This window comes from Lissotriton helveticus, chromosome 3_1 (assembly GCF_964261635.1).
Source record: "Lissotriton helveticus chromosome 3_1, aLisHel1.1, whole genome shotgun sequence".
NCBI classification, from domain to species: Eukaryota; Metazoa; Chordata; class Amphibia; order Caudata; family Salamandridae; genus Lissotriton; species Lissotriton helveticus.
The window spans coordinates 1,918,032,806-1,918,045,191 of NC_136061.1; the positions used below are offsets into that span (position 1 = coordinate 1,918,032,806).

At 43.8% G+C, this 12,386-nt stretch overlaps 1 protein-coding gene across 2 annotated transcripts in view; it reads right to left on the bottom strand.

Moving 5' to 3' along the window:
* The window catches only part of PTPN5 (protein tyrosine phosphatase non-receptor type 5), a 588,489-nt gene that overhangs the window by 336,405 nt on the left and 239,698 nt on the right, over positions 1–12,386 (bottom strand). The window lies entirely within an intron of this gene.

Consider the following 12,386-nt stretch of genomic DNA (forward strand, 5'->3'; position numbering starts at 1 on the left):
CAGGATGTTGTCACTTACATTGAGCATGCCTGGGAGACCGTGCAGAACCTCTTTGATGATATGTTGGAAAACTTAGACTGAGCTCGAGATACCAATGTTCAAACGAGTATACCTCCAGACTCCACACCACCCACAGGTGCGGCCTGATGCTTTCGATTTGTCTGGGTCTGACTTTGGTTTCGGTATTTCTTTGTGAATGGTATTGACGGGTTCCTCTTTTATGGATGCGGGCTGGTTCAGATCCATATGGGCTGCACAGGCTTTCTGCTGTGCTTGGCAAAGCAAAAACCGTTCATACTCAAGGTTTGTATAATGTGTGGTGTGATAGCATTTTTCAGGGTAGTTTAGACGTGTTGGGGCCCAATTCAACAACACTTACCGTTTTCTGTCTGTGGCCCTCTCAACAGCTTCAAAATAGTTCTCCAGGTGTTCCACCCACACCTACCAGTGGGGGGCTTGCGACGGCGGGAGCCCAGTGATGGCTTCAAGGATGGAAGACTTCTTGCAACAGGCCAGGCATGGGGTACACAGGTGAGGCAGCACTCACTGTGGCACCGGTATGGGCAGCTGCAGCAGGTGAGGTGCCCTGGTACAGTCTGGAGGTACCTGGCGTGTGAGGCTGAAGGGTGGCAACAAACAGCGATGGACAGAAGGCCGGTTTGGTGGTAGCACAGCAGGGGGTCTTCTGGGAAGGCACTGCCAGGACTAGGCATCACGGGCAGAGGCCAATGGCCAGGGCAAAGCAAAGGCAAGGGCACATACAGGCGGCAGCATCCAAGCCACAGGCAGAGGGTCCCCGGTCTCTGCTTGAACAAAGAACAGCTTGACATGTAGGAGTGAAAGTAAGCTGGACCAGGCAGCAGGCAAGCAGGAGCTTGGGCGGGCAGGGTGCCGTGTGACACGCTCACCACAGCAGGTGATGGCTCATCGACAGAGCTCGGGTGTGATCACCCGGAGGGCACCCACCATGAGGCAACACATGCAGGGCGAGGGGCCGAAGGCAGAGGCCTGCGTCAGCAGCTTGGCATGATCAGGGTGGGCCGGCAGATAAAGGGATGGATGCAGCCACTTCGGATTTGGGCCCACGCGAGGTGCAGCAGTCAGGCAGGCGGGAGGGCAGAAGACTCAGGAGCAGCCAGGAGATGTAGGTAGCCTGCGATGATGGTACCAGACATGCCCAGAGGCAGTGACCCGCTGCAAACAGGAGACTGACGATGCAGGTGCACGTGTGGGTAGTGCGACCCCATCATCACCAGTGTAATGGCGCAAGGCCGCAGCAGCTGCAAATAAAAGACGGCACCATGCATATACTTTGGTGGTATTCTTAATAACCATGTCTATTTCTGCGCGGGCTTTTTATTTACTCTAGGATGCAGGTGTCCATTTATTGCAGTATTATACTTCTACTTGTATTGTGTGCTCCTTTGTAACATGCACACCTGACTTTCCCTCTTGTAATGTATCGTCTACTACCTCTTATTTTTTGTTTGCTTTTGATACATGCACAATTACCATCATTGCCTCATGTAACGTAACGTTTGTTCTTGTGTTTTGAGTATCTGCCATCTAGTGCAGTATTATACCTCTATTTGTACGTTATACGCTTTTGTAAAATGCACACATGTCACTTTTTTCCTCTTGTAACGTATCGTTTGCTACCTCTTGTATTTTGTTTGCTCTTGATACATGCACAATTGTCACCATTGCCTTATGTAACGTAACGTTTGCTTTTCTAACATGCTGACTTGTAATTTTTCCTCATGTTTCACCACTGTTCCTATTGTGAAGCGCTCTGACACCTTCGGGTAAAATCCGCGCTATATAAAAACGCATAAAATAAATAAATAAATAAATAAATAAATAGGGGTAACAAACCTAATCCCCCTCCCGCGTGCGCCCCACATGGTGTTGCCTGATGCATAGCAACACTACAGGGGATCCTGAAGCCGGTCCTCTCCCAAAGCGGCTCTTACACTCATAGAGAGCATTTCAAGGTGCGGCAGACTGTGAAAGGCTTGCATTGCCAGGTAACCCTTTTATATCTATGTGCTGCTGTTTGTTTACTTCTCGTCATGGGCAGCAGTCTGCTGGGCCAGGTCTGCATAAAGAGATAAGAGGGGCTATTAACAAGTGATGTCCTCTCAACCCGTTCTAAGGCAGCTTTTCTATTTGACTGTTGGAAAAGATATAATGCATTACAATTTAGTTTATTTGTTTCCGTTAGCACCAAGTTGAGTTGCCTTGGTATATGTTTAAATGAATTAATGACTCTAGAATATTCCTGTGGGTTTTGTTTTCCTAGGTATTCTTTTCATCTCCTATGATAAGGACCCTTCTCCCTATATATAGGACTCTTAGTTTCGTAGGCCCATTACGTGTTTGACTTCGGAGCTGCCTAGATGGGTAAAATATTGCAGAAAAAGCAGCATATGTCTCCTTCTTGTCCTTCTGAGGCAGACATCCTGCTTGGGGTCAAATGGTCTTCTCATAGCAGATCCTGCTCTTTTCCAGTGGCATATGAATTATATAGGGGTGCAGTGGAATCCCCCATCATTCACCTTCTTCTTTTGATTCTTCTGCTTCTTCGGTGTCTTCCAGTTCTTGTGTCTCTTCCTGGGCTCCATCAGATTATGATGGAGGATATTGGATTTCCTGAAAACCCTTCTACTACAAGGGGAAAACATATTCATAAGAAAGATTTGAAACCCATTATTTCTTATTTGTCTTCCAATCTGCAATTTATGACAGATTCATTGGAACCTTCTTCTGTGGGTATTGCTTCCATCACTTTGAGAGGCGGGCAGTACCTAAACTGCCTGTTATATCCAATATTCAGAACTTCTACAAAGGGAATGGAGAGTCCCTGATAGGATCTCTGTTCCTAGATTCCTGGGTAGATTATATCCTTTAGTTTTAGGAGATATGGAGCTGCCCCATAGTATTTCTATTGACCCCCTATTGAGCAATTTGGTGGGTTATAAAGCCCTTTTGAATGAGGATGTAGTGGACTCTGCTGTTGTTCATGAAAAGGCTGAAGGAACTTTGAAAAGAGCATATGTTGGCCTGAGTCTTTCCAAGAGGTCAGAAATGTATTCAGTGTACGCTTCTCAATCTTTGGTCAAGGACTTTCAGTAACTTTCCTCCGCCATTCAAGAGGGGAATGATTTCTCTCAGTTGCTAGCACAGATGGAGTTTCAAGCGAAACATCTGTCTGATATTTTTGATGACCTTGGAGCTTCTACGATGGCTTTAGCTGGGAGTGGGGGGCTGTCTGCTAGGCATTATTTGCATTTAAGAGGATAGAAAGTGGATTATTTTCAAAAGAATTGCCTTCTCTTTATGCTTTTTTCAGGGAATAAGTTATTTGGAGGCTAATTAATAGAAATCCGGCGTTAATCCTTCAGGAACTATAATCATACTCAGCCTTTCAAATTCAGGCAAAAAACCTTTGACAAGAAAAAGATGGGTTTTGTCAAATACAAGGATAAGAGGTCTCATTTTTAGATCTAAAGGTTGAGATTTCAACCTAATTCTCAGAATCCCAATCCCAATCGTCAACTTCCTAATTTCAAGGGCAATCCCCCTCAATGTGGCGGACTATGCCAGGTGCCCGTGTCCTGCTGGGAGGATTGCCTTTTTATTTTCTGGCCTCTTGGATCCCCAGAGTGTTTGACAATGTGGTCCTGCAGGTGATCTCAGTGGGATACAGCATAACCCGTTTTCCCGTTCCTCTGTGTCCACAATTTATTCCTACTCCTCTTTCAGGGAACAACACAAGGAGGAAAGCCTTGCCAGACAGTGCGTTTACCATATCCAGGAAAAAGGCAACTGTTTGGGTCCTTGTAAGTCAACAGGGGCTGGGTTGGTACTCTTGAGTTGTTTTATTGCAGAAACCGTCATGAGAATACAGAATGACCGTAGTAGATAGCAGACTTGAATAAACTGAACAAATTCATTTGTACAGTTCAGTTAAAGTGTGTTCCCTTCAGTAAGTCATTCCTCTTATTTCTGAGGGGAACATCCACACCAAAATCGATTTACAGGATACCTAGTTACATATCCCCATACCTCCTGTCAGTCAACAATTTCTCAGATTATGTGTGGGAAAGGAGCATTGGTAGTTTTCTGGCCTTCCCATTGGGATAACGATGGTTCCAAGTGTATTCACTAAGATTTTGGCTCCGGTGATAGATTTTTTCACAACAGGGATATAGGGTTTGTCCTTACCTCGATGATCTGCTGATTCACTCCCATTGATATGCCATTACAATGCAACATAAAAAGGAAGCTTGCAGGGAATTGGAGAACTTTGGGTTTCTGTTCAACAGAAGCAAGTTTGTTCACATACCCTCTCGGGATCTTGAGTTCATTGGGGCCAATTCCTGGACAGACATGGGCAAGGTCTTTGTTCCAACTGCATTGAAAAGGAAGTTATGTATTCATCTTGACCACCTCCTGGGATTAAACATGGGTCAGTAAGGGAATGGCTTTGAGTCCAAGGGGACATGGTAATTAATATGTTGTTTCTGCTCTTTAGTATTGAGCTGCATGCCTCTATAGAGCAGGTTGTGTTGATTTTCCCCTCTTCTCTTTGAGGCTGCAACAGTGTTCATCATCCTCTGGGCTCTCTTTTACCTGGGTCAAGTAGTCCTTCACATCTTTCAACATTGGGTCTCAGCTTTAGAGGACTATGAGATGATCATTCCAGTAATTTTGGTGGTCAGAGTTCATCTGAGTTGGTGGATGGATTCAGCTGTTCTTGATCAGGGAACCTCCTTTGCTCTCTCAAACTCTCTGATACTGATGACGGGTGCCAGCAGACGGGGCTGAGGAGCAGTTCTAGGGTTCAACTACTCAGGTACTTTGGTCAGCCCAGAAGTCCAATCATTCATCGAACTGGAGAAAGTTGATGAGTAATTGAAAAGGCTTATATCATAAATCAATTTGGAAGGAGAAATTGTTCTCTGAACCATAAAGCTTTAGAGATAATGTCTTTGGAGGAGGTGACTCTGCTTTTTATAAGAGTTGTGCACATCAAGGGGTGTCAGAACATTCAGGCAGACAGATTGAGTTGAATATTTCCCAGTCCACAGGAGTTTTCTCTCAATCCCCTGGTTTTTCAGAATGTATGCAGAAGGTGGGGGTTTCAGCTATAGATCTGTTTGTGGATCTCTCAAATGCTCAAGTTCCTTGGTTCTTTTCCAGACCAGGGAGTACTCAGTCACTGGGAACAAGTGCCTTCTCCAGCCATGGCTAAGGGGTCTCCATTATGCTTTTCCGCTGTGTCCCTTCATGTCAAAAGTCCTTCTCAGAGTTCAGAGGGAGAGATTGGATATCATTCTAGTGGTTCCATTTTGGTGATGAAAATCTTGTTTCACCCTTGTTAACTCCGTGGCAATTGACAAGGAATGGATTCTTCACTTGGCCCCTTTTCCAATCGTTCATTCAGTTCTGTTGGGGATGGTTCTGGGGCGTCTTCGGGTATCAGTCTAGAGATTAAAAGGAAGAGTCTTCTTAGAAATGGTCTTTCTTTGGCTGTCTCACTTTCTGATCAAGTTTCTAAGAGAGAATCATCTAGAAGATCTTACAATCACGACTGGGCCTCTTTTGATAAATGCTGTTTGATGAAGGGGTTATGCCCCTTGGACTGTTTCCTAGAAATTATTCTGGACATTTCTTCAGGAGGATTTTCACAAAATATGAATTTCCAGCTTGAAGCTTCAATGTTCTGCCATCAGAGCCTTTAGATCCCCTTGTCGTAACCTGGATGCTATTGATTTGTTGGTAGGCAGAATTTTTAGGAGATTTGTGTTTATTAGACCACATGTGATTTTTTTTTTCCTCCATGGGATCTTCCACCTGCCCTATCTTTTTTGCAGAGTCTCCCCTTTGAAGCTCTGGAAGAATCCTCAGAGAAATGATTTTTCCTGGTTGCCATACCTTCAGCCAGGAGACTGGGAGAATTGGATTTTCTTCAGTGCTAGCATCACTATTTGAAGATGTTTAAGGGTGGGATGGTTTTATCTCTGGGGCCTAATTTTCATTCAGTAATGTACTCTGTATTTCATAGGCATCTGGAAATGATACTGCCTTTCCTCTTGAATGTGTTATCATCTGACCCTTTCATTGCTTCCCTGGATTTTTTATTAATAGTCAGAAAAAGTCTTCTATCTTTAGGAAGTTAGATTCCTTGTTCATCAATTTTGGTCATGCTAATACGGGAGTAAGTATTCTAGATCTACTCTATCCAGATGGATCAAGGCTGTTATTTCCTTGGCTTATAATCATGCTGGGTTGGAACTTTCCAATAATGTTTAGTCTCATTCAACATGATGCATGGCTCCATCTTGAACATTCAGGCACCTGCAACATAGGCTTGTCCATCTGCATTTATCTCTCTTTGTAGGATCAATATAATCCAGAGAACTGAATCTCACTTGGCTCCAGAGTCATTTCTAAAGCTGCTTCTCAGTAACACTGTATTACCTGCCTATCTTATTTTTTACTAATGTTTCTTTGTGTATGGCTTGAATTTGCACATTTTTTTGGGACTCTTTGTTGCAATATACATTTGGTTTCGCTTCCAGCACTGAACTGTATACATAACTATATGAGATCTCTACTAACTGTGATTGGTTTACATTATCCGGGTTCAAATCCATTGGTGGCCCTAGACAGAATTTTGTTAGAGTTACTCTTCAGAGCAGAGCATTCTATACAATATTTGTATTTCTATTTAAATGTTGATGGGGCATCACTGACAGAACTGATGTATGCAAGAATCGGCATCAGGCGTGCAAAAGAATAATTTGCCAGCCAGAGTTGAAAAGACATCAAGCAAACTACGAGTAATTTATTTGAGGTGTATATCAACTGTGGTAGATATTGCTTTGTTCTCTAAGATGCAAGGCACAGATGGGCACATGCATCAAGCAAAATACTGGTCGCAACCGGGCCTATTCGCAGAATCGGTCCCTTTGCGACTGGTATTTTGTCATTTGGGATGCATCAACCCAAAAGCCATTCACAAAATAGATAATCGCAAAATTTGCGATTACTTATTTTGTGAATGCATTTTGGGAATCGCAATTTGCAATTCCTTAATGCAGAGTCACATCCTTAGATTGTGACTTTGCATTAAGGAATCGCAAATTACTATCAACTTAAAGTTGATGGTAATTTGCAATTCCTTTGAAAAATGCAGAAAATTGCATTTTTTAAGTGCCATGTGCCCTTAAGGCATATTTGTGCGCCACATGTGCACACATGCATGTTTATGGGGTGCATCAGGGTGACCTTTAAGCCCCATAGCACCCTTGAAATTGCATTTGCAATTTGCTAGTACCAATTTGGTACTTGCAAATTGCGAATACTGTCCCATTCATTCCTATTAGTCTGTAGGCCCATATGAATGAATGGGAAGGCTTTCTCATTTCGCTATTAGGGAATGTGTAGGAATTGCAATTTAATTAGCGATTCCTACATGCATAAGGAATTGCGAGTCCTTAAAAGCGATTCCTTAAAAAACGCTACTAAGGAATCGAAATTCCTTACTTTAATGCATGTGCCCCTAAATATGTAGAAACCAGTTTTAAAGAGAGTATGGCAAAGTTTACAAGAAGGTACTTGAAACCTAAACATCTTGTATTGGAAGTTGCCAGGTATTTATGTTCTAAACCTACTTCCTATGCAGCGGTCCGCCCATTATGAGTGAGACCTAGTATTAAAAAATGGTAGCAGTGGAATTGAAGTTGCACATCCAAAGACAGCTATAGTCTCAGAGAAAATTACGTGGTTACGATCAATAGGTTCATGTTGTATAGAATGGTGCTCTACTTGTAGTGCACCCTTCTACCAAAGGACGTCTCTGGAGTGACCGAAAAATTAGCCCTGCATAATGGTATTTTAAATAATGTATTATAAGCATTGCATAATGTAAGTATAATGTTAGCAAGTCTCTTGTAAGGCACAATCAAAAGTATCACACTTAGAAAGGGTTTCCTATCACTAAGTTTACATTCATAGAATAGAACCTATGTTTTACACCAACTCTAAGATTTGTTTACGGAGGGAAGCATAGATAATATATTTTGGGGAGAGAAGGTGAGAATTCATTGGTTATTTTGTTTTGTTTTGGTATAGAATGCATGCTGCCTCTTAGCAACTTCAATGTGCTTGTATGTATGGTGACAGTAGCACGGGTTAATCACAGAGGAAGAGCAACTATCTGAAGGAAACAGGACTGACAAAAAATAAAATATTAAACTTCAACAGACACTGAAGAATGGCTACAAGAAATGGGCAACTTTTTGCATTTAGTTATTCATGAAATGGAAGAAGCATCTGCATATAGGTTTCAAAGCATGTATCATTCATTTGTTAACTTACATGACTAAATTGTAATGATGAAATGAGGTAGAGTACCTACCATTAATATTACAGAATAGGACCAAAGACAATCTTTTCCCCTGTATTTGTATTTGTATTTGTAAAGCGCAGCATTCATCAGGACATCACAGCGCTGGGAGCATGCCATGCTTGTAAGGTGTATGAGACAGGGTATTTGATTGCGTCATAAGTTGTTTATATTAAAGACTAATCAGCTCAGTATCTGGGGATGAAGAAGGTTTTTAGCTTCTTTCTGAAAAGCAGGTGATCGTCTCTCAGACGTAGGTCAAGTGGGAGGCCATTCCATAAGACAGCAGCTGACTTAGAAACGGAACAATCTCCCATCCTGGCTCCGGTGGTGCGTTTAACTTTTGCCAGGGCCTGATGACGCGATCACAGGTTCCGTGAAGGGACATGGAATGCCATTTTATCTTGCATGATGTGTGGGCCTGTATTATGCAGGCTTCTGTGAGCATAGCAGAGGAGCTTGAATTTGGCTCTTTGTCACACCGTTAGCCAATGTAGTTCCTTCATGCTGTCGGAAGCTGAGCTGTACCTGTTTTTTTAGCAGATCGGTCTGGCAGCAGCGTTTTGGACTACTTGTAGGTGAGAAAAAAGGTAGTTGGACATGCCCACATAAAGTGCATTTTCGTAGTCCAGTTGACTTAAAAAGAGGGCCTGGGTGACCGTCTTCCAGCAATTCAGAGAAATCCAAGGAAAAAGTCTTCGGAAACGTTTCAGCGTGGCAAAACTTTTTCCGCATAGCGTGCATACTTGGTCCTGCATGGAGAGTGCCTCATCAAATAGGATGCCAGGATTTTTGCGACGCACTTGGGTTCAGGGGCGGTTCCCAACGCTTGAGGCCACCAGCTACTGTCCCAGATTGAGTGTGCCTCTCCGAAGAGCAAGATCTCGGATTTACCAGCATTTAACTTCAGGCAGTTATCTCGTCATCCAGGTTGTGACTTCAGTGAGGCAGTTAGTTAGGTTGCTCTTAGTGTCAACGTTGGCAAGTATGTTATCCAGAGGGATCAGTAGTTGCATGTCATCTGCATAATTACAGATGTCAAAGCCCCATTTCCTGCTGATGTTTGCAAGGGAAGAAACATATACGATAAAAAGAGCGGGTCTTAGGGAGGCTCCCTGTGGGACTCCGTGCTTGACACTTTTTGGAGTAGAAGTTTGAGGGCCCATTTGAATTTTTTGGGTTCTATTTTTCAGAAAGGATGTGAACTACACAAGGGCTTTCGAGTGCAATCCTTTCTCGTGGAGAATTTGAAGTAGATTGTTATGAGATACGGTATTGAAAGACGCTGTGAGGTCCAGGAGGATCAGTGCTATGGTCTGCCTTGATCCACTAGGGATCTAATATTGTCAGACACGGCGAGTAGCATGGCCTCAGTGCTGTTATTGGTTCTAAAACCAGTTTGGGAAGAGTCTAGTAGGTTATTGGTTTCGAGGAAGGAAGGAGGTGAGTTGTCTATTTACCAATCTCTCCAAGACTTTGGATAGATATGGTAGCTGTGAGATTGGATGATAGTTTGCTGGATCACACATTTCTAAGCCTGATTTTTTTAAGTAGAGGAAAGACCACAGTTTTCTTCTATATGGTGGGGAAGGAGGCTAGCTCTAAGGACTGATTAAAGATTTGTGTGACATGAGGACATAGAGATGACACTAGTCTGGAAAAAATGAAGTGTGGGCAGGGTTCGAGTGGTGATCCTGCCTTGACCTCAGTCATGGCTTTAGCTACCTGTTCTTCTGAGAGGGAGGCCAGAGTGGCTAGGTGGACATGAGCCAGCGGGTGAGGAGTCATGGTTTCCCAGTCTGTATTATCTTCCTTGGGTTGATTGTTAAAGGTGACATCGTTTTTTGTCAGTTTATCAGTAAAAAAGTTGTTAAGTAGCTCGCAGTTATCTATTGTGGGTGCCATGGATTAGGACAGATCAGTGGATTTGTAGAGCTCATGAATCTATACTAATATTATAAAGAGAGAGCCCAAACCTTTGAGGCGGGTAATCTCAGTAACCACAGCACCAATCACAACACCCAATACAGTGTTGGAAAGGGCAGTTGCAGCAGAAAAACATAGGCTATGCAGACGGCCACCATATATATATATTTTTTTTGCAGAGTTTTATACAGCGCGAACTTCACCCGAACTGAATCAGGTATCAGAGCGCTTTACATAGCACCAGTTACGTTACATGAGGACACACATTCATTTTTGTTAGGCACGGGGAGATTAAGTGATTTGCCCAGAATCACAGTATGTTTGGCGTCGTTACCAAGACTCGAACCCAGATCCCCAGGTCCAAGGTCACGCGCCTTAGCCGTTAGGCCAACTCCTCTATACATTTAAAAGGTAAAAGAACCGTGCCAGCCAAGTAGTCCCTTGTGGGCGTGACTTTGTTGTGCTGTGGGCGTGGGCGGGGGGCGTGATTAATGCTGGGGGCGTGTGGTACGGCCATCATATCATGGGCTGTGGGCGTGTGCTGGGGGCGTGACAAACGTTGGGGGCATGACAACGCTGGGGGCGTGTGTCCGCCCTTCATGCCATGTGAGTCGTACATACAAGTGCCAATTACGTTGCTGCGCAGCATCAAGGGGCATGCTGGGGGTGTGAGAAACGCTGGGGGCGTGTGTCCGGCCTTCATGCCATGTGAACGCAATTGCGCCGCATGAAGGAGCACACTGGGGGCGTGAGAAACGCTGGGGGCGTGTGCTACGTTCCGCCCTTCATGCCATGTGGGTCGTACATTAATCAGAAGATCGTCTGCTGTGGCCGTGTGCTGGGGGCCTGACAAACGCGTTCACCTGGAGGCCTGGTAAGTAACGTTACTGCAGCCTCTCCTGCGCGCTGTTACTGAACTCTCTCATTCAACGAAATTACACGCGCCTGCTACCATCAACCAGGGCTCTAGCAGGGCTCAGGCGGCGGATCAGTACACTAATTACACGCGCCTGATACCATCAACCAGGGCTGCAGCTGGGCCTCAAGCGGGGGAACACGCGCCTGCTAACATCAAACAGGCCTGCATCTGGGCCTCAAGCGGGGGAACACGCAAATGAGCGTGTCTGCGGGGACAATTACTGCAGCCTCTCCTACTCGCTGTCACTCAACTCTCTCATTAAACGGATTTACCCGCGGCTGATAACTCTCTCATTCAACGACTTTACACGCGCCTGCTAACATCAACCAGGGCTGTAGCCGGGCTCAGGCGGCGGATCACTACACCAATTACACGTGCCTGCTAACATCAACCAGGGCTGCAGCTGGGCCTTCTCTGTCCCTATTCTAATGAAACAAAAAATGTTGTCTACCACGAGATTTTAAAATAAATGGCCCTTGCCAAAAACACACATTACACACATTCTATTTCAAACCCGGACAACGTCGGGACAGGCTGCTAGTTACTTTATAAAGTTCTTTGGAGCAATTGCCATTGTTTTCAATCCTTTGTGTACATGTTGCGCTCCTGTGCAGGGTTCTCCAACACTAGTCCAAGAAGACCAGACCCATATCAGATTTTTATGATACCCTATCTATAGAAACATTTCCCAGTTACAGTAATTATGTACACATTTATCTCATGTGAGCATCTAGGAAATCGATCCCTGGCTCTTACCCTAGGAGAGCAATGTTCAACAACTTTTGTATGATGTGTATGCTTTATAGAGTTAACACATTTTCTTTTATTAGGTTATTAGGAAATAAAATGACATTTCATAAGCACAGATAAAGATAGCACTTTACAGACTGCATACTAATTGTTAGAAAGATTCTTGTACTGAAATAGTGCACAAATTGGATTGCAATAATGTGTTTTTACACACATAGACACAAATGAACACCCAGAGGAAACAATTGCAATTTTTAAAAAATATTGGGCACAAAAGATTGTCATAATTCATGTTTAAACAGCTCATGCAAACTCATCCAAAAGGAAAGAACAATCACATTTAAAAAGTGCAAGAATTCAAGTTTAGTACTGTCA